We start from the raw sequence: 23,997 nt of genomic DNA on the forward strand, positions 1-23,997 counted from the left end.
AGAGTCAACATTAAGCTGACTTTGACCAAAACCCTAATTCGGAGTGTCAGATGAATTGTGGCTTGATGAACTTGAATTGAGGTGAGTACAAACTTTGATCTTGATGGAGGGAGACTCTTGATCACCTTGATATATTTATGATCACACTAATCCTTGATCGATCCATCCGTTGTACTTCTTGATGCCAAAACCCTAACTTGCAAACAAAGCAAAGCAAGACACACACACACACACACACACACACACACACATACACACACCCATACACACACACATACATACACACACACACACACACACACACACACACACACACACACACACACACACACATATATATATATATATATATATATATATATATATATATTATTTTTGTGGGGTTAGCAAAGCATAAGGATATACACAAAAGTATTTGATGATCTTGATGTTATGAAAATGATACAAATGATAAAGGATCTTAGGGGTAAAAATTAGGGTATTATAGATGCCCCTATTGAAGTGTCCTCCATTCGGAGATATGAAGGTTACAATCTTCGTCTCGACGAGATTGGAGGAACTTGAATATTAAAATGCACAATTTTTGACCCTAAGATACCGTAATGATGCTTATGATATGATATGAATGCAAGAGTCTGAAGTCTGTGGGTTATGATGCCACAAAAGACACTACTGCTGGAGAAACCAAGCAGAGAGAAGAGGGACTAACACCAGGGAATATCACCAAAGTCTAAAAAACTGGGGAAAGTGTTTAAATTACTGGGGGTAAAATTAACACTCCACCGAGGAACGAGAAAGTAAGTTCTGATAGTTGAATGAGAACCAACTTCTAATAGTGGAAAAAGGATCCATTTTATTCTTTAATAGACTTTCATTTGAGAAAAGGGTGATCACTAGATGGGAGATGGGAACCAATGACTCAACCGGGGATATTCAAAATAAATCTCTCAAGTAAAGAGAAAATAGCATCATCTGAAAGGAATCTCGTCAAACTTCTCTAGCGGGAATTTTCCGGAGAGATAGCCATTTGAATGAGGATGATTTTTGATAACGGGCTTACTGGGGAAGTTGCCATTAGTCATTTTTAACTTCACTCTGGGGAAGCAAAAGTGATAATTTTTGGCAAACTTCTCTGACGGAATTCTTTCGGAGAGATAGCCATTTGACGGAAGAGTAATTGATATGTTGATAAACTTCAACTGGGGAATGGACAAACTTCTCGGAGAAGAGACTGCCATCTGTTGTTGAATAATAAATTTCAACCATGATTCGGGTTGTATGCTATAAAATGGGTTTCCATTTCTTCTTTAATCAAGTATTTCACTTGAGAAGGATAAATAAACTTCAACAAACTATTCTGGTTGTATGCCTCGAACGAGTCTCAGTTTCTTCTTTAATCAAGACTTCCTCTTGAAAAGGGTGAAAGAGCTCCAACAAAATTCTTTGACATAAACTTTCCAGAGAGATAACCATTTGGTGAAAGGACCTCACTGGGGATAGACAAACTTCTCGAAAATACTTCTATTTGTCATCCAAAACGAAACAAGCGTCTCAAATAAAGAGACCGCCACTTGTTGTCGAATAAATTTCCACACGATTCGGGTTGTATACCACAAATGGGTTTCAATTTATTCTTTAATCAAGTATTCAACTTGAAAAGGGTAAATAAACTTTAACAAATGATTCGGGTTGTATTCCACGAACGGGTCTCAGTTTCTTCTTTAATCAAGTATTCCACTTGAAAAGGGTGAAAGAGCTCCAACAAACTTCTTTGACAAGAATTTTTCGGAGAGATAACCATTTTATGGAAGAATAAGGAAGTTGATATGTGTGCTAACTTCACTGGGAAGAGACAAAGTTCTCAGAAAAGAGACTGCCATTTATCATTCGAAACAAAAATTCGGGAACAAAACAAGCTTCTCAAATAAAGAGACTGCCACTTGTTGTTAGGTAGGGATTTCAATGGGAGTGTTACAAGAACACTGTTGGGGAACAAAATTATTCTTTGATGGGAAACCATAAACATGTTTTATTCACCGGAGATCGGAGTATTTGAAGGTACAAAATAAATGTACCATTAATCTAGGTTTTTATAGTATGGAGAGATTCAATATCATACCTGTCAGAGATCAGGTTCAATCCAGGAATAAACTGGAGAGGGATAGTCAAACAAGACTCTTCTCAGTGAGGAATGATCTCAAACTGAGGATTTATCCTATCCAAGTATGGAAAGGAGAGCTAAAGCAAAATCTTCCACGAGGAATAAACTCAACGGGGATTTAGAAAGGGTATACACTTTATGCTTAAGATTGACGACTCTAGTGAAGAGAGGTAATATATATCACTTGGGGGATAAACGCAGCCAAGTTAAGTAAAGAAACATAGGGGATGCAATATGAATATGACCTATGAATTTAATTACGTATGACATATAGGCATGCGTGAATGCGTTTCATGTTTATGCTGACAAAGCATGCAATAGTAGATGAACTGGAGATGAAATAAACATCTCAGTACAAATGAACACTCAGTTAATCTCAACAGGATGGAAGCCTCACTGGAGATAAAACAAGAAGTCGTTAATGGAGTAAAGTTGCCTTCAAGCCCAATCTTCTCTGGGGATACCAACATAATGGTTCCAAATGGAGGGAAGGTCTCCTAAAGAAGTAAAAATCATCCACTTCTACAATTCCATTGGATAATAAAGACATTAGTTTAAGAAAGCATTGAGCTCCGCACATCAGGATCCAACCTTTTATGGGATTACTGTTGACATTTCTTATTGTGTTCATAAATTAAAAGAAACACACACACTCTCCTTAAAAGCAAGAACAAAATATTTTAAGCTTTTGTTTCAAGAATTTTCTCATCAAAAGTAAAAAGTCATTTTGCGTGAAGGAAGTAAAATAAGAGTTGCAAACAAATGGATAAAGTCTCAAATTTTATTGAAGGAATGGTGGTCCACAACTGGTGGGACTCCATAGATTTACAAAGATGAAAAAAATGGTAAATACAGGAAAAGGCTACATTAAAATGCAATGGCCACTATTCTCCCTATCAACTTTGAAATCCATCATGTTCGAGCTTCTAGAGAGAGTAATTTGATTGAGAAAACTTTGATGGGCGAGGTCGCTTTAAGTTGATCAAGTATGGCCTGATGTAGTTACTTGCTATAATCCCTAACTTTTTCCTAGATTGTCCCTTGCGGGTGTCAATCTACTAGGATAATCATTTTCTGTTTATGTCTCTAACTTTTTCCTGGACCGCCCTTTCGGGTTTTTGGCCCACCGAGACGCTCTTTTTTGCCTAAGCTGTCCTTTCGGGTATTCAACTTAGCGAGCTGTTTTAATTTTATTTTTTAGGCGAAGTATTTCTTGACTGTATCAGCATTCACAAGAAGAGGGAGCTCCTCATCATCCATAGTTGTAAGGATTAAAGTCCCACTTGAGAAATCTCTCTTAACAACATATGATCCTTCATAATTAGGAGTCCACTTTCCCCTAGAATCAGTAATGAAAGACAAGATCTTCTTGAGCACGAGGTCTCCTTCTCTGAACACACGACGTCAAACCTTCTTATCAAAAGCTTTCTTCATCCTTTGGTGATACAATTGACCATGGCATAAAGCTGTCATCCTCTTTTCTTTAATTAAATTCAACTGATCAAATCTGCTTTGACACCATTCAACTTCAGACATTTTCTTCCATCAAGACTCTCATTGATAGGATCTCAACTTCCACAGGGAGCATTGCTTCCATGCCATATACAAGGAAGAAAGGGGTTGCCTCAGTTGAAGTGCGGACGGATGTATGATACCCATGTATAGAAAAAGGGAGCATCTCATGCCAGTCCTTGTAAGTCACAACCATTTTCTGGATGATCTTTTTTATATTCTTGTTCGTAACTTCAACGTCCCCATTCATCTTCAGTTTGTAAGGAGATGAGTTATGGTGTTCAATCTTGAACTATGCACACATTTCTTTCATCATCTTGTTGTTCAAGTTTGATCCATTATCAGTAATGATCTTACTTGGAGCACCATAATGACAAATTAGTTGATTCTTGATAAATCGGAGCACCACTTGGTTGGTCACATTGGCGTACGATGCAACCTCGACCCACTTGGTAAAGTAATCAATGGCCACTAGAATGAAGCGATGTCTGTTCGAATCTTTAGGTTCTATCACACCAATCATGTCAATTCCACACATAGAGAAAGGCCAAGGATAAGAGATAACATTGAGAAGAGTTGGAGGCACATGAATCTTATCAGCATAAACCTGACATTTATCGCACTTCTTCAAATATTTGCAGCAATCAGATTCCATTGTCAGCCAATAGTAATCTTCCCTTAACATCCTTTTAGCCATTGCATGTCCATTGACATGGGTACCAAAGGATCCTTCATGAATTTCCGTCATCTGCATGTCTGCTTCGTGTCTATCCACGCATATGAGCAAGACCATGTCAAAGTTTCTTTTGTACAACACGTCTTCATTCAGAAAGAAGGTACCATCCGACCTTCTAAGAGTCTTCTTATCTTTGTTTGATGCCCCATGTGGGTACTCTTGTCTTTGAATAAAGCATTTAATATCATGATACCATGGTTTGTCATCAACAACCTCTTATGCAACGAACACATGAGCAGGTCTGTCAAGGCGTATAACATTTATTATGGGCAGATCATTCCACCGGTTCACAATAATCATGGAGGATAAAGTTGTCGGAGCACCTCCTATCTGACTCTCCTCACGAGGTATATGATGAACTTCAATTTGGTTGAAGAAAGTTGTCAGCCTCATCGCATAATCTTTTAAGGAATCAAACCAGGCTGACGGGTTTCCTAGTCTTCTTTGATCTGATTAATCACCAAAGCTGAATCTCCATATACATAAAGAATTTTGATTCTCAAGTTGATAGCCTCTTCAAGACCCATAATGCACGCTTCATATTCTGCCACGTTGTTCGTACAAGTGAATGTCAATCTTATGGTAAATGGAGTATGAGAACCTTGAGGAGTGACAATGATTGCCCCAATTCCATTTCCATAAGCATTAACACCTCCATCAAATATCAAGCTCCAACGGGATTCTAGATCTGGCCCATCACTTGGCAATAGTTCATCACAATCTTTTGCTTTTAAGTACATTACATCCTCATCAAGGAAGTTAAATTGAGTGGATTGATAGTCGTCAATTGGCTGGTGAGCTAAATGGTCAGCCAAGATACTTCCTTTTATTTCCTTCTGGGTATGGTACTCAATATCGTATTCTTACAACAACATCTATCAACGAGCAATTCTTCTAGTTAAAGCAGGCTTTTCAAAGATGTACTTGATTGGATCCATTTTGGAGATCAACCAAGTAGCATGATTGAGCATATATTGGCGGAGACGGCGGGCATCCCAAGTTAAAGCACAACAAGTTTTTTCGAGCATAGAGCATCGAGACTCATAATCTGTGAATTTCTTACTCAAATAGTAAATGGCATGCTCCTTTCTTCCAGTTTCATCTTGTTGACCGAGCACACAACCCATGGAATCTTCTAATATGGTCAAATACATAATCAAAGGTCTTCCTTCCACTAGAGGAATCAGAATAGGAGGCTCCAGGAAATACTCCTTGATACTATCAAAAGCTTTATGGAAGTCTTCAGTCCACACATAACCTTGATCTTTGCGAAGAAACTTGAAAATTGGCCCACAAGTAGCAGTCATGTGAGATATAAATCGGGATATATAATTCAAACGTCCGAGGAATCCTTTGACTTATTTCTCTATTATTGGTACATGCATTTCTTGAATGGCTCTGAATTTATCAGGGTCTACCTGAATACCTTGATGACTGACGATGAAGCTTAGGAGCTTTCTTGAACGGACATCGAAAGTAAATTTGTTGGGATTCAGACGGAGCTTGTACTTCCTCAGACGTTGAAACAACTTTGGTAAATAATCAACATGCTCTTCTTCAATCTTGGACTTAGCAATCATGTCGTCCACATAGACCTCAATTTCCTTATGCATCATGTCATGAAAGAGAGTTGTCATGGCTCGTTGATAGGTTGTGCCGACATTCTTCAAACCGAAAGGCATCACTCTGTAGCAAAATGTTCCCCAGTGTGTAATAAATGATGTTTTCTCCCTATCTTCGGGTGCCATCCTGATTTGATTGTACCCAGAGAATCCATCCATGAAAGAAAAGACCTTGAATTTGGCCGTGCTATCGACCAACATATCAATATGAGGCAAAGGGAAATCATCTTTTGGACTGGCCTTATTCAAATCTCTGTAGTCGGCACACATTCAAACTTTACCATCTTTCTTTGGAACGAGCACTATGTTTGCCAACCATTGAGGATACTCAGATGTAAAAAGAAAACTAGTATCAATCTGCTTCTGAACCTCTTCTTTGATTTTGAGAGCCATGTCTAGGTGTGTTCTTCTTAATTTCTGTTTGACCGACGTACATTCTGATTTCAACGGCAAATGATGCTCCACAATATCAGTATCAAGATCTGGCATGTCCTGATAAGACCAAGTAAACACATTTGTATATTCTCTGATAAGATCTATCATTCTCTCCTTGACATCCGGGATAAGCGATGCCCCAATCTTGACCTCCTTTCTATCTTCATCAGAACCCAAGTTAATCACTTCTATTGGCTCTTTATGAGGCCGAATGGCCTTTTATTCTTGTTCAAGTAGCCGGGAGATCCCATCTGGAATCTCTTCATCACTTTTTTCTTCGGCCTCAAATACAGGGAAATCAAAGTTGGGAGAGGGCATATAGTCATTGCTTTCAATGGGTGTGACATTGATGAATTTAGAAACATGAAAAATCATAGGATGTCAACAACTATCCAATTTTGGCAGACCATCCAATGCATCACGAAGCTTTGTGCATCCTCTTCGGGGTCTTCTTTAATGATAACATTTGTTTCAGGTTGAGTAGGATTGATGAATCTTCCACTTCGGAAAGTTTCTTGAATAGGACAGAGAACCGCATCTTGTTGAGAAAACTTTAAAGATGTAGGTGAGAAGCCAAGGCCTTCATGAAATTTGTTTTCGGAGAGACTCACAACTTGTCCCCATCTACTCGTTGAGCCATCTTTGACTAACTGGCATGCATCATTGAAGGAACGAATGGAAGCTCCATACATTCTTATCAACAATATATAGAGTTTGAATATGGGTTCTAATATCGTCCTCGGAATCGACGAAAGAAAAAGACGATAGGTGACTGTAAGACCCCAATTTTGGGCCCTAAGATCCCTCATGGCCCATATCATATCATATCATGACCTCAAGGATCATTGCATGCCTTTGCTTTCCTCTTAGTGGATAGATTGCCTTGTGGGTTTGTTTCTTGATCACCAAGCATACTTTGCATTTGTATATCTTTGCTTTCATATGTTTATCATTCAAAAAGTACAAAAATATTGTCTGTCTAACCTTGTTGCTTGCAGTTGAAGCAATCATCAGAAATTAGGTCAAAGTCAGTCATTGATCAGTCAAAGCAATGGATGGTGGCCATTCTTGCAGAATTTGGGCACCATGATCAATAATCAAAGGTTCATACAACTTGGGACATCATTTGAAAACAAGTTCTCAAGGAATTAGGGTTTGGAATTCATCAGAAGTGGTCCAGTCACTCAAAACCCTAGAAAAGTCAAACTTGGTCAACAGTTGATTTAATCAGTGATTTGATGGATAGAATTGATTTGAAGGAACTCATTCATGCTTGTATAAGCCTCATCTATCATGTTCAACCTCATCATGGAAGAAAATCAAGTAGAATCAGAAATTTTCCAGAAATAGCAAGTGGACCTGTAATTTCAACTGCCAAAAATGGAAACTTCTTGATCTTAAACTTACATCATGATAAAAGATTCAAATGAATTTTTGCCCAACATGAAAGTTGAAGATCTTGTTCTCCCATTTTCAAAAAGTCCAAGAACATCAAAATCCCATGTGTGGTTGTCAAGATATGATCAAATCATTTTCACCAATTTTTGAACTTCAACAAGCCATATCTCTCAAACCATAAGGCCAAATTTGGTGGGGTTTTTTCCTACAAGCCACATTTTTCATCCTCTTTCCAAAAATATAAATTTCATGACCTAAAACCTTACCATTCAAAATGGCATTTTTGGACCTTTTGCATTTAAAATCAAAGTTTGACCAAACTTTGACTTTTGGCTTCTTTGACTTTTTCTTGATTTTGCCAATTGGGAAATGTTTCATATATCATTTGTGACTTGTCTCAAGCCTTAAATCATGTCTACACCATCATTCTACTACATATTTGGATCAAAATGCAAAGTTGGCAAAATTGTGCATTTGGCTTTATAAGAGTACAAGCAGTACAGCATTCTGCAGCAGAATAAAAACAGCCTTTGCAAATGTCTTGTACAGCCTGTCCAGGCCCATTTCGACCACTAACTTACCCCTCCAATTCCACATTCTTCCACTTAGCAAAAGTGCATTTGGTCTTCATTAAGCTAAACCAATTTACCACATGATTAAGTGATGATTAACAGATGATATTTAAGCCATTCTTCTGCATTTCCAACCCTAGTCTTTAGCAGCCACCAACAGAAAAACACATACTCTCTCATTTGCGTTTTTGGGCTCGAGTGAATTTTTCTGCCAAACCCTTGGAAACCCTTGAACCACCTTCATCCCTTCGTCATTCAAACCACATTTTGAAGCTTTCCCAACCTCAACTCCCTTGCTGTAACAGCTTTCCCACTCTGTTTTCTCAAAGCTCAACAAATAGCAAATCGAGCTGTGAGATCTTCCAAGCATTCTTGAGTTTGTCTACACCAAGTATCCTTCATTGCCAAGCACGAGGAGGGACTGTTCGAGCACAACAGCTTCAAAACACCACTGCATCACCATTGTGCTTCAAGTTTGGTAATATTTCGAACTTCATCATTCATTAAGCCATGCCATGTTCCATGTAGGTCTCACTTAGTAGTTTGATTTAAGCTTTGAATCACATTAAACAGATGACTATGCTGTGAGATATCTTGATTTTCATTTTGGTGAACAAATGCATATTCCCTCGATTTGGCTTGGTTATAATGATTTGATGAAAAGCAATGCCATGTTTGTAATACTGAACGTTTGGTGATGCTATTTGTATGCTTGATTGGTGATTCTGGGATTTTTGTTCTTGGTCGAATGCACGATAATTGAATGTTTACATGCTACTGTTAACCTTGCCCTGCCCAGAAAATCTCATGATATGTGCTTATGCTGTTGTTGAGTGATGTTAGTTGATGTTAGTTATTGCATGAGCATTGAGGCTGGTTAGCTTTATTTTGTTCATGGTTGATAAATGTTGCTGAATGATGTTGCTATACCATTACCATGCTGATTGAGTGTTTTGGTCGAGACATTTTGTTTTGATGTTGGTGACAACATAAACTTTGCTGCTATTAAACCATAAGCCGCCCAGGAAATCTCTTGAATATGATGTATGCTGTTATTCATGATTGATATTTGAATGATGATTAGTGATGAATACATGTAACCATGCTGTTGCTGCCCTGCTGTCATTGTTTGAACCTTGAACATGCTCAGAAATCCACGTGGATTGTGCTCTTTTGTTTGTGTTAGGATGCCATTTGAGTGTTAATGGTATGCTATTACATTGTGTTTGGTCTGCTATTGAATTTTGTTACTACCATGCTGTTGTCTGTTTTGTTTGGATGTTAATGCACACATGATACTATTGCTGACAAAACCTTGCAACCAATTTTGAAACTCCTTGGAAACCTTACTTGCTGTTGTTCATGATGAGCACATGATGATGAATACCATTGCTGCTATTTGCTGAACCCTGCTGCTGTTAAACCTCAACTGTCCAGTATTTTCTTTCTTGCTGTTGGTCTGTTGGTGCATGAGTCGTGCTCATGTGATTTGTCAATACTATGCTGTTGTGATGGTTATTCGAAATTTGTTTCATGTTGATGCTTGCATGAAGAACATGAATGTGTGCTGTTTGTTTTGACCTTCGAAAATTTCCAGAAAAAACCATATTGAATTGTGTTGTTGGCTGTTGTTTGAGGTTGCAGCATGAACATCCCCATACCTTGCTTGTGAATGATGTTTGGTTTGAATTTTGTTTGAGTGATGAATGATGCTGTTATGATGAGCATGCAGAATTTTTTCATGATTTGTTTTAGTCTGTTGCTGTTGTGATCAAAAACTGAGTGCCATGCTGTTGGTTGTTTTGTTTTATGATGATGATGGACATCGAACATGATGCCTTTGCCATGTTAGAAACCCCTAGGGTTTTAGAAACCCAGAACATGAATAATGGATTGGCCGAGCTACTGTTGGCTAGTGGCCAATCAGAACATTTCATCACCTTTGCCTTATGCTGTGTCGTTTCATTTAAGTTGGCAGAAATTACTAGTCTGCCATCGGTTGACTCCTAGTTGACCAATTTGCCATGCTTTCATGTTCAATATTTCATCAATTATTCATCAAACTTCCATAATTCATTTTCAATTCAATTTTTATCCAAAAATTGTGAAATTTTTCCCTCATACTCATGAATGTGTCTAGAATTTTATTATGAATTTTAATCATTTTTCCATTGGCTGGATTTTTAATGATAATTATTTTCTTGACATGTATGCCAAAATGATACATTGTGCCATTTCAATTGTGAAATACTCATGTTATATCCAATGCCTTTGAGATTTTTTGTGGTGAAACTAGACACATTGACCTTCATTTCCATATAAAGTTTGTGCATTTATCATTTGTGGATTGATAGTTATGATTTTTTGAAGTTGTGTGTTGCATTTGGTGTCACACCATGATCATGCATTTTCACGATTTTTGTTCACACACTTCCCTACATCCAAATGACTCCAAATTTTGCATGAATGATCCTCCACATGTCTAGTTTGTGTTTGAATTTTCTTGGAATTAATCTTGCTGTTTTCCATTTGATTGAGAATTTTCTTCCATGCTTGGTCATTTGTTGACTTTTTGTGCTATGCCTTGCCAAATCTTTTGTGAAATTCTCATATCTTATTGTATGATCATGAAATTTCATAGGTGATAACTAGACTCCTTAAGCTTTGCATTGGTGTTAATCTCATTCATTTCTCTTCTGTTTTCAAATTGATATGATTTTTTGAAGTTGACCCATGCTTGTTGACTTTCACCATGCTTACTTGAATTTGGTTTGACTTCATGATTTTACTTGACTGCCTTCCTCTCATCCAAATGCCATGAAATTTGACATGCTTGCTATGTTAGATGTTAGGATTGAGTGTGATTTATTTCATGATTTTTGAGATTGTTTGAGTTGACTTTTGAATGAAGTCTTTGCTGTTGACTTTTGTATGCTTCTCTTGCCATGCTTTGCATTATTTTGCATATGAAATGACTATGATGCATGATTTGATTATGAATCCAATTGAAAATGCTTCTTGAATGTTTAGACTTGGTTTGGGTTGACTTTTTCTTGCTGCCTTGACCTTTTTCTTTCATCTTTGACCCTAGGCTAGTCCTAGTGGTCTTCTAAGCTTATGTTGAGTTCATCTGTTTCAGGTTAAGCACCAATGCCTTGAGGATCATTCAAATTTGTTTGAGTTGAATTGTTTATCATGTGCTAACCTTCGTTTTGTAGGTGACTCATATGCTTGAGTCTTTGTGCCTTGCACAATTGGTCCCTCTGTGGTTGACTTTTGGTTTATTTCCTTTGATTTTGATTGTTGATTTGTTTACTAATGAGCTTGACTTTTTCAGGTACTTTAGTTGCTTAAGTTCTTTGAACTTGCTTGCTTTGCTATTTAGCATTTGCTTTGAGGTATAATTACTTCTTCTTCATGTAGTCTGGAGACCCGGTCTGTTATTTGACCGGGCAAACTGTCTGAAGTCCTCCTTAAGAGGCAATGCCTGTGTTTGTTTATATTTGTCCTAAGCAGGAAAAGTCCTTCAAGTAAGGCAATTGGTGGAAGGTAGGGATAAGCAATCTATCCCCCACTATTCAGTGTGTCCTCTCTTTGCTCCCAGTACCTGGTTGAAGCATTGAGATAAATACCCAAGATCCGATCGAGTCAATAATGTGGAGAGAGTTCCTACTTTCTGAACTCCCACACTTTCTTTGATGCTCTCTCTGATTTGAGATAGAAGCAATGAGGCACACCCCTCATCTCCTATTCATCTGCTTCACCTGAGTCCCTCAATGGCCAGGTTAAGAGCGACCGTCACCCATTACAGTGGACTTTTAAAGTCAAACCCTCTTGTGTGAGCCCCCCTTGTTTGGCTATAGAGTGTGCTGTCTGATATTCATTGATTGATTGATTGCTTCATATGCACTTGCTTGCCTGTATGCTATGCATTTATCATCATCATTAATTGCTCATCAATGCATAATCATCTCGTTTGTCTTTGTGATATTGTCATTTGTTGTGTGCCCATTGAGGACAATTGTAAGACCATCCATTGGCCATTGCTCCTATGATATGGAAGTGAGTATAAGACCATCATCTTGGCCACTCATCTTATCTTCTGTTTGTCTGTTTGTATGTGAGGATACAGTTATAAGTCCCTGTAAGTTGGCATCTGTTATCCTGTGATCATAATTTGACCTGTGTGGTTTTGTATGTGAGGTTGCAGTTATAAGTCCCTGTAAGTTGGCATCTGCTTTCCTGTGATCATAGTTTGTTTTATCTGTTTGTGTGAGAGGTTGCAATTATAAGTCCCTGTAAGTTGGCATTTGCATACCTGTGATCATATTGTTGCTTTTGTTCTTGTATGTAAGGATCCATTGTAAGTCCCTGTGATGTGGCATTGGATTTCCTAGGACCATACTGTGGAGTTAACCTAAGTCCAGATAGATTGGCAGTTGACTTCCATGTTTCATTCTTTGTTTTTCTTTTGTGGAGATTAGTGTAAGTCCATTGAGTGGCTTCTGATATCCTGTTCTGTTTTAGGAGACTGGTGTAAATCCATCTATTGGTATCCGGTATCCGCCTTTTATTTCTTCGCCTGTGGAGATTAGTGTAAGACCATTGAGTGGCATCTGACATCCCATTTTGTTTTAGGAGACTGGTATAAGACCATTGATTGGCATCCGGTATCCGCCTTTCTTTGCTTTGTTTGTCTATTATTATCCATTGCTCATTCCAAAGGCCACACTTGAATCATCTCCCATATGGTTTCAAGAAGTGAACCTCCTAAGAAGTTTTACTATCCATCCTCATCCATTCATCATTCATTATGTCCTAGACTTTTTCACACTATATCTTTTAAATTTGACATAAGTGTTGTGCAAACATTTTCATGTTTTCTAACTAAAAACCTGGACTCAAGTCCTTGACCTTTTTTTTCAAAACTCCATTTCATAATACTTATTTAAATTGATCTTAATCATACTTTGACTTCGTTTTCATAATCACAATCAATCAACTTCACTCATTCACTTGTTTTGGCTTTGTCCATTAACCTTTTCATGCATTAGCCATAGGTTTCAATTATCATTGTGGTTGATGTAAATCTTGCCTATCCTTAGTGAGTCGACAGTAAGACTTCCGTACTTCAAACAGGGCTAACCCCTCTAGTACGTCGAAGCTATCCTCGCATGGTGGATGTTGTTTTTGGTCGAGTGTTCTCCCATTGATAATGAAAAGCCTCAGTGCTTGTGTTTAAAACTGAATCCACCAACTTTTGGAAATCTTTTAGCCGAACTACGGCGTTCTGATCCTTACCTTTGATGGAAGGTACGTAGGCAACGGGTTCATCCGTTCGAACCCAATAACCCAATAATAATAAAAAATGTATATTCTTTTCTCACCATCCCAATCATGTTTGCACAATCTTTATGTCATAACAAATAACAATTTTTACAACAAGTGTGAAAAGGGCTCCCTAGGAGTACCTAGGACGTAGTGGGTGCCTAACACCTTCCCATTGCGTAATTTACCCCTTACCCAGACTCTCTGATCTTTTTATTAGTTTTCTACGTGTAAAACTTCTTAGGCTTTTGTTCGCTTTTTAGCCAATCCTTTGGATAAATAAAAGTGCGGTGGCGACTCGAAATTTTCAATGTATCTCATAGCTTATGATTTAACCAATAGATCATATAGCGACGAATACACCGCTACAGAAAAGTGGCGACTCTGCTGGGGATAACCTCACCAGAATCCTTGGTGGTATTGCCTACTTTTCACCCTTGTTGTGATATATGCTATTATTTGTTATCTGACATATTTTTGTACAATTTGGGATCACTGTATTGATTGTAATGTGTGAATTGCTTGATATACATTTGCTGTTTGCTTTGGTGATCTGTGAGATGAGTTCTATACCCGAACTCGAGTGCACTCTAGGATAGGAGAATGGCATAGTCTTGTTGACTGGTGTGGAGTAGTCCTTAGCCAGTTGACTTGCGAGCCCATTCACTTGGTGGAGGTCATGTTGAACTAATAATGTCACACAAGTTATTTGTGGTTAGGCATTATTCTTTCAATCATGTTCCGCAGAAGCCAAGGACCTTAGTTTACCAAACCCATCTTGGCCTATTTTTAGGACCGTAGTGCGGAGGTCGTTCAGATGTCAGTTCTGATACGATTGTTACGCGATACTACACTCATAAGAGTTTCTCTTGAGAATATTCTTGGAATACGAGTATTCGTTCCTCCGATAATATTCGAAAGATGGAACGATGATTATGGGAACCTCTGGTAGAACATGTCTGGCAGGTTTAAACCCTAGTACACTCCCTTTGGGTGGTTCTCAACCGAGACTCCATGCTCGTGACTCTCAACAAACCCGTGATTCGTGGTTGAGTCGTTCAAACATTGTTAATATCAATGGATCCCGGATCAGGTGTAAAACCTAAAATCCATCAAAGTGGCTGGTTGATATTAAGAATGTTAGAACCGGTTCACGTACCGTTAATATCAATGGAACTTGGGTGTCGATAAGGTGAAAACCTAAATCCACCAAAATGGATGATTGATATTAGGGATACAATGAGCTTTCCCACGACCTTTGTTTGGTGTGCTTTGCTTGATCCTTGAGTGTGATTGTTGCATTCATACATTCATGCATTCATCTGCATCCATATCATCAGAAAAAGAAAATTTTCAAGGAACTCAAAGGAGTTTATTTGCAAAAATTTTCAAAACATGAAAAAACCGGGAAAATTTTTTCACCTGATATATCTGATGAGATATTCTCATGTAAGATCAAAATGCTTAAAATTTCAAAGTTTGCAAATAAAACCCTCGGGTTCCTTTGAATAAAAAACAAGCATATGCATAAACACTTCATGCATCATTTGCATAAACAGGTGTTTTGTTCCGGTCTCCCGTCCTGTGGTCTGACCTTTGCGATCTTCATTCATTTTGAAGACGCACCTCGCCGGTATTATACCAGAGCCAATTCTGCCAGATTGATGGATCATCCTGAGCAAGAGAATTGTGAATTCAGAAGGGGAATTTGCCAGCCCAAGTGCTTTTAATGGATTTATTCCTTTTGATGGATTTATTCCTGTTGATGGATTTATTCCTGTTGATGGATTTATTCCTGGTTAACCGATCCCGGGCTGGCATTGGCTACTGTTCTGGGGCATGCAATGAGCAAGGTCTGTTCACAAGTGGAGGATTCATCCATGCTGATCAACCTGCAGAAGAAGAAGCTGCTGCTATCATTGGAAGTATATGCAGAAGACTTGAACAATTTCATCATTCCTGGTGGTGTCTGCCACAATTGGGTCGCTGTGGATGTTCCTACGGTCATTCATAAATCAGCGTAAATTGTTCACTTTTGTTTAAAACCCTTCTCCCATGCCAAAAGGAGAAGTGATGACATTGTTGGCAGCATTTAATACAATGATGTTTTCATTCAATTAATGCATTGTCAGACATTTGTTTTTCCTTTGTTTTCACTTTTTGCTTTTGCATGAAATCAGTGATCACAAAAAACCCTGAAAAACAAAAACAACATTTTTCATCTGCATAAATGATTTGCTTGTTTAAATTTAAAAGCTTTTTTATTATCCAGAATCATTATGCAGGGATTTCTAAACCCATTGAACATAATGATCCAACGCCATCTCCTAATCTTGAAGTCCTTGTATCTGGGGCAGAGGAAGATGATGTTGAAGGGGATTCCTGACGAGATTACCCATTCTTCTTGAGCACAAGAGAAGAGCTCATTCAGCTGTATCACAAGAATCAGCAAACCAGTCAAACTGGGGATTTAAAAAAAAAGAAAAAAAAAAAAAGAAAAAAAAAAATGAAAAGAGGGTGAAAAATAAGAAAAAATCAAAAAAACCAGGAAAATTTTTTCAAAATTTTTCCAAAAGAAAAAAGAAAAATTATACCCTCAAGTCCCTAGCTGACTGATGCTGAATGGATTCAGAGTCGTTATGACCAGTTGAATTTGATCGAAGAGAAGCGTTTAACTGCCATGTGCCATGGTCAGTTATATCAGCAGAGAATGAAAAAGCATTCGACAAGAAGGTCAAGCCTCGTGTGTTCCGAGAAGGTGACCTTGTGCTCAAGAAAGTTTTGTCTTTCGCGCCCGATTCCCGGGGCAAGTGGACTCCAAACTACGAGGATCCATATGTTGTTAAGAGAGCCTTTTCAGGCGGTGCTTTGATGCTTACAACAATGGATGGGGAGGATTTCACTCGTCCTGTGAATTCAGATGCAGTCAAGAGATACTTTGCCTAAAGAAAAAAGTATATGCAAATAAAAAAAGAGAATGAAAAAAAACAGAATAGCTCGCTAAGTTGAAAACCCGAAAGGGCGGCTTAGGCAAAAATGAGCGTCTCGGTGGAGAACCCACAAGGGTAATCCAGGCAAAAAATTAGAGACTTGAAAAAGAAAAGATATATTTGCATCCCGCTAGATTGAGTACCTCACCCTGGGGCAATCTAGGCAAAAATTAGGGATTTGGCAAGTAACTGCATTCTGACAAGACTTTCTGGTTCATCAGTCGTCATTTCGTCAGAAGATTCTCGATTCGTCGTCAACTGAAGCTGCGGATACATCGAGATTCAAATTGGTAGAGAAAGGATCATTATGTTCAATGTAGCCCTCTTCCAATATATATCACTGATTTCAAATTTGTACAGATCTATGGAGTCTTGCCATTTGCAGACTACCATTCCATCAAATCAATTTGAGCTTTTTATCCAATTATTTGCACTCTTATTTGTTTCAAGTCAACAATTGTTTTGCATGTTTTAAATTGATAAAGTGTCATTGTTTTAAACAAATCAAATTTTTCAAAATTTTTGTTTTAAACAAAGTGAACACTCACAAGATTGAAAGGATACTCAAGAATATCTCAGTGCTCTCCCGAGGGTGGCATGATTCCCAACAGGTAAGACATTGGTTCATATTCCTGGTTTGGTTGTATCTTCTTTCTCCAGATCTTTGTTGGGGCTGTTCCTCAAACAGATTTGTTGTTGGAGCTGTTCCCCAGTACAGTCGCAAGTGATTTGTGGTTGAAGGCTTCGTTTCTCCAGCAGCAGTTTCCCCCAGCATGGGTGTTTTATTGTGAAGTTTCGGCGGTTGATGGTTTGTCATCTTGGTGCCCCGTCACTTTCTCCAGTGGGTCGTATACCCCCAGACTTTATTTGTCTCCTCAGCACAGTCATGAGTGTAACTGATTGATTGATACTCCCCTCGGAGTCGCGAGTAGAGCTGATATTGATATCCCCACCAGGGTTGCAAGTGGAGTTGTTACCTCTTCTCCCCATGCAGTGTGCCAGCAGGATTTGTCTGTTTCCTCAGCGCGTTTGTTTCTTTTGAAGACTTGGTAAGTCAGTGGTTTGATACCCGGTACTTTACCTTTTCCCCGGCGAAGTCGTCTGCGGAAGTTTTGCTATCTCTCCATCAGAGTTTTTCTCTTCAGCAGAGCATGGATTTATTTTCCTACTCAGTGGTTGATTTGGGTTGATGTCCCCGTATTTCAACCATCTTTTTCCTCAGCATAGTCTGCAGATTTGTTTGTTGTGGCAGTTTCGCTCGTTGAATACTCTTTCAATCCCCAATATGGTCAGATGATGGCTCTAGCATCCAGTGAACGGATTTATTTTCCTGACTGTTTGTGATCCCCAGTAGAGTGGCTTGTGTTGCAGAATCTACTTGTTGTGATCAATTTGCTGTATATTCCCCAAGTGGAGTGGTTCGTCCAGAATCTACTTGTCTGATCGGTCCCCCTCAGTGGATTGTTCCCCAAGAGAGTAGCCGACAGTTTTCCCCAGTAGAGTTGCTTATGCAGTAAGATTCTATCTGGATGTTATCATTCTCCCTCAGTGGTTTGTTCCCCAAGAGAGTAGCCGACAGTTTTCCCCAGTAGAGTTGCTTATGCAGTTAGATTCTATCTGGATGATATCATTCTCCCTCAGTGGGTTGTTCCCTAGCGGAGTTGTGTGGATTTGCTTCTACAGCAATTCGTACAGTGCACTCTTTGTTTCTCAGTTGACACTGGGATCCCCTGCAGATATACTTTGGGACTTCTCTTGTTCCCTTACAGATTTGTCTTGGTGGCTGTTATGCCCGTTGTGACTTTCTGTACCCTGATTGGGTTGTTTCCTGATATCTCCGATCCTCTGCTTCTTCAGCAGTACCTGCAGATCTTTGCTTTTCAGCATGTGGATCTCCGCAGATTGGCTCTCCAGCTGGTTTTTCCCCTGGAAGTATAATACCGGACGTTTTGGTTCCTGAACCTGTTTGTGTTAGAATTGTCTGTTTTGTCAGCATTCATCAAACATAAATCACGCATATTCATGCATATTCATAAACATTCAGATATTCATGTTGCATTTTTCGCCATATATCTTTTGTTTGTCGTGTCTCCTGCTATGGTGATATAGATCTCTTTACAGATCTCCCCAAGCAGATGTTGGGTGTTTAAAATCTCTCCATATAGAGTCAACCCCATAAGCAGAAACATGTCGTCTTTCCTTCTGCAGTTCCCCACTGAGATTATCCTCGTGGATGACGGTTTCTTCCGTTTCCTCCCAACACATATATTGGGATGGATTTTCCTATTTGAGTTATATCCTCATTAGGACGTGTCTTGATTCAGTCTGTCTTTTCGGATCGATCCCGAATCGGCTATTTGTCAGATATCTTGTGCTTCCCAGTGGGTTGTTCCCCAGCGGAATGTTTTTGGGCCTTTACCCTCATACCGGTAGTTGTAAGTCCTATCTTTCCTGGCTTTCTTAACAGAATTTGTGGTTATACACCTTTTATTCTCCAGCCAGAGTTTTTTGGTTTTCTACCTCATACCCGGTAGTCGTAAATCCTATTTTCCTGCTCTTCAGCAGTTTGTGGTTTGTTATAAACCCTATTTTGATTTCTCGTGCGGATTTGTGATTTGTTCTATCCCCACGCGGAGTTGTTGGTCTTCTACCCCGTATTCGGTAGATGTAAACCCTAATTTTGTGGTTATCTTCATCTAGTCTTTGATGATGATTTTCCTTTGCTTGTATAAGTTGTTCAGATCAGCACTTATATCCGTAGCAAGTCTTTTATGGATAATTGCCGTATGCTAGCAATTTTATCCCCAGTGGGTCTTTTCACCGTATGCTAGTGATTTGTTCCCCGGATCATTGGTTGTTTACCAGTGTATCCCCAGCTAGTCTTCTGTCGATAATTGCCGGATGCTTGCAATTTATCCTCAGCAGTTCGCCTTTCATTTACCCTTTTGTTGGTAATGTCTGTTGCTCCTTTTGATTAGTTGTCATTATATACCTATTCTGGTATCCCGATGCCTTTCTTTTCGGTTTTTTATCCTTAAACAACCCAGTAACCGGTTGTGGATAATCTTCCATGCGAGTATATTATTCACGGTCTGCCGGTAATGAATAATATATCTCATGCACTCTTCAGTCGAAGCCTTTTGTGTTTCCCCGGTCGAGTAAGATTCGTTATGTCCCTTTGCGGAGTCGAATATTTTCTTGTTGGATAATTGCCGGATGCTTGCAATTTATCCTTTGATTTGTCTTTCGTTTACCCGTATGCTTGGTATCGATTGTCTCTCTTTTTGGATAGTCACCTATTATATACCCAGTAACCGGTATCTCTGGTGTCTTTTCCTTTCGAGTATATTATTCACGGTCTGCCGGTAATGAATAATATGTCTCATCCGAGTATATTATTCACGGTCTGCCGGTAATGAATAATATGTCTCATGCGCTCTTTAGTTGGAATCCTTTGTTGATTTTCCCCAACTGAGCAAGATTCGCATTCTTTGTAGAATCGAATATCCATCCTTTAACCAGTTTGTGTTTCGGATGATGAGTGTTTTGGAAGTGAAAACCAATTCACGTCTTCGGATTTTTATCCTTAAACAACCCAGTAACCGGTTCAGGATAATCTTCCATGCGAGTATATTATTCACGGTCTGCCGGTAATGAATAATATGTCTCATGCGCTCTTTAGTTGGAATCCTTTGTTGATTTTCCCCAACTGAGCAAGATTCGCATTCTTTGTAGAATCGAATATCCATCCTTTAACCAGTTTGTGTTTCGGATGATGAGTGTTTTGGAAGTGAAAACCAATTCACGTCTTCGGATTTTTATCCTTAAACAACCCAGTAACCGGTTCAGGATAATCTTCCATGCGAGTATATTATTCACGGTCTGCCGGTAATGAATAATATGTCTCATGCGCTCTTTAGTTGGAATCCTTTGTTGATCTTCCCCAGTCGAGTAAGATTCGTATTCTTTGTAGAATCGAATACCCATCCTTTTAACAAGTCTGCTGTTCTAGCTTTCTTTCGGATGATGAGTGTCTTGGAACACACACCAATTCACGCTTTTTTGTCCATCCTTTAAACAAGACTGCTGTTCTAGCTTTCTTTCGGATGATGAGTGTCTTGGAACACACACCAATTCACGTTTTTTTGTCCATCCTTTAAACAAGTCTGCTGTTCTAGCTTTCTTTCGGATGATGAGTGTTTTGGAACACACACCAATTCACGTTTTTTGACCATCCTTTAAACAAGTCTGCTGTTCTAGCTTTCTTTCGGATGATGAGTGTTTTGGAACACACACCAATTCACGTTTTTTCAGCCATCCTTTAAACAAGTTTGCTGTTCTAGCTTTCTTTCGGATGATGAGTGTCTTGGAACACACACCAATTCACGTTTTTTTTGCCCATCCTTTAACCAGTTTGCGTTTTGGATGATGAGTGTTTTGGAACACACACCAATTCACGCTTTTTTTGTCCATCCTTTAAACAAGTCTGCTGTTCTAGCTTTCTTTCGGATGATGAGTGTTTTGGAACACACACCAATTCACGTTTTTTGCCCATCCTTTAACCAGTTTGCGTTTTGGATGATGAGTGTTTTGGAACACACACCAATTCACGCTTTTTTGTCCATCCTTTAAACAAGTCTGCTGTTCTAGCTTTCTTTCGGATGATGAGTGTTTTGGAACACACACCAATTCACGTTTTTTCAGCCATCCTTTAAACAAGTTTGCCTTCGCTTTCTTTCGGATGATGAGTGTCTTGGAACACAAACCAATTCACGATTTCGGATCTTATCCTATAAACAACCCAGTAACCGGTTCAGGATAATTTTCCTTTCGAGTATATTATTCACGGTCTGCCGGTAATGAATAATATGTCTCGTTCACTCTTGGGTCAATCATTTGTTGTTTTCCCCTCAGAGTAAGATTCATTTTCCTTGTGGAATTGAATATCCATCCTATAAACAAGTTTGCTTTCGCTCTCTTCAGGATGATGAGTGTTTTGGAACACACACCAATTCACGTCTTTGGTCGGCCACCTATTACATACCTACAACCCGGTATCCTTGGTGTTCCTTCCTGTTTTTGTTTCCCTTATACCGTTAACATCTCATTTGCTTTGTTACTTCCCCAATGGGACTTTTTGTTGCTTCTCCTCAGGAGTCAGCTTGTGTCTTTCCAATGGATTTATTTTCCATTTGGAATCCTCTTCCCAGTGTGAGTCCTTCACTCCCCAGTGAGTTCTCCAGTCTGTTTTTCTGTTTTCCTTAATCAGAGTCGTGTTTTGATCACATTATGTCAGTTTTATTTTTCCCCAGTTTGGAGTCGTGTATTGTCCACACATTTTCTTTTATTATCCCCAACTAGAGTCCTGTCAGAGTCTCTGTTCCTGGTGAGTATATTACTCCGATGGATCGTCTTTTCTTCTGTGTGAATCATACTCCCCACAGAGTTTGTGTCTTTTGCATGCATACATTTGCATCATGAGGTCTCTTAGGGACCAAAATTTGTCTCATTACTGTTATTTAAGCCCATTCTACCGCGTCGAGATGAAGATTTCTAAACTTCACTTCTCCGGCTAGAATGACCTTAAATAGGGGCATCTGTAAGACCCCAATTTTGGGCCCTAAGATCCCTCATGGCCCATATCATATCATATCATGACCTCAAGGATCATTGCATGCCTTTGCTTTCCTCTTAGTGGATAGATTGCCTTGTGGGTTTGTTTCTTGATCACCAAGCATACTTTGCATTTGTATATCTTTGCTTTCATATGTTTATCATTCAAAAAGTACAAAAATATTGTCTGTCTAACCTTGTTGCTTGCAGTTGAAGCAATCATCAGAAATTAGGTCAAAGTCAGTCATTGATCAGTCAAAGCAATGGATGGTGGCCATTCTTGCAGAATTTGGGCACCATGATCAATAATCAAAGGTTCATACAACTTGGGACATCATTTGAAAACAAGTTCTCAAGGAATTAGGGTTTGGAATTCATCAGAAGTGGTCCAGTCACTCAAAACCCTAGAAAAGTCAAACTTGGTCAACAGTTGATTTAATCAGTGATTTGATGGATAGAATTGATTTGAAGGAACTCATTCATGCTTGTATAAGCCTCATCTATCATGTTCAACCTCATCATGGAAGAAAATCAAGTAGAATCAGAAATTTTCCAGAAATAGCAAGTGGACCTGTAATTTCAACTGCCAAAAATGGAAACTTCTTGATCTTAAACTTACATCATGATAAAAGATTCAAATGAATTTTTGCCCAACATGAAAGTTGAAGATCTTGTTCTCCCATTTTCAAAAAGTCCAAGAACATCAAAATCCCATGTGTGGTTGTCAAGATATGATCAAATCATTTTCACCAATTTTTGAACTTCAACAAGCCATATCTCTCAAACCATAAGGCCAAATTTGGTGGGGTTTTTTCCTACAAGCCACATTTTTCATCCTCTTTCCAAAAATATAAATTTCATGACCTAAAACCTTACCATTCAAAATGGCATTTTTGGACCTTTTGCATTTAAAATCAAAGTTTGACCAAACTTTGACTTTTGGCTTCTTTGACTTTTTCTTGATTTTGCCAATTGGGAAATGTTTCATATATCATTTGTGACTTGTCTCAAGCCTTAAATCATGTCTACACCATCATTCTACTACATTTTGGATCAAAATGCAAAGTTGGCAAAATTGTGCATTTGGCTTTATAAGAGTACAAGCAGTACAGCATTCTGCAGCAGAATAAAAACAGCCTTTGCAAATGTCTTGTACAGCCTGTCCAGGCCCATTTCGACCACTAACTTACCCCTCCAATTCCACATTCTTCCACTTAGCAAAAGTGCATTTGGTCTTCATTAAGCTAAACCAATTTACCACATGATTAAGTGATGATTAACAGATGATATTTAAGCCATTCTTCTGCATTTCCAACCCTAGTCTTTAGCAGCCACCAACAGAAAAACACATACTCTCTCATTTGCGTTTTTGGGCTCGAGTGAATTTTTCTGCCAAACCCTTGGAAACCCTTGAACCACCTTCATCCCTTCGTCATTCAAACCACATTTTGAAGCTTTCCCAACCTCAACTCCCTTGCTGTAACAGCTTTCCCACTCTGTTTTCTCAAAGCTCAACAAATAGCAAATCGAGCTGTGAGATCTTCCAAGCATTCTTGAGTTTGTCTACACCAAGTATCCTTCATTGCCAAGCACGAGGAGGGACTGTTCGAGCACAACAGCTTCAAAACAC

At 38.8% G+C, this 23,997-nt stretch overlaps 1 pseudogene; it reads right to left on the bottom strand.

The window, feature by feature from the left end:
• Positions 1 to 4,370, bottom strand: part of LOC127094242 (uncharacterized) — a 42,805-nt pseudogene extending 38,435 nt beyond the window's left edge.
• Positions 4,371 to 23,997: the final 19,627 nt, after the last annotated feature.

The sequence above is a fragment of the Lathyrus oleraceus genome, chromosome 6, assembly GCF_024323335.1.
Source record: "Lathyrus oleraceus cultivar Zhongwan6 chromosome 6, CAAS_Psat_ZW6_1.0, whole genome shotgun sequence".
NCBI lineage: Eukaryota > Viridiplantae > Streptophyta > Magnoliopsida > Fabales > Fabaceae > Lathyrus > Lathyrus oleraceus.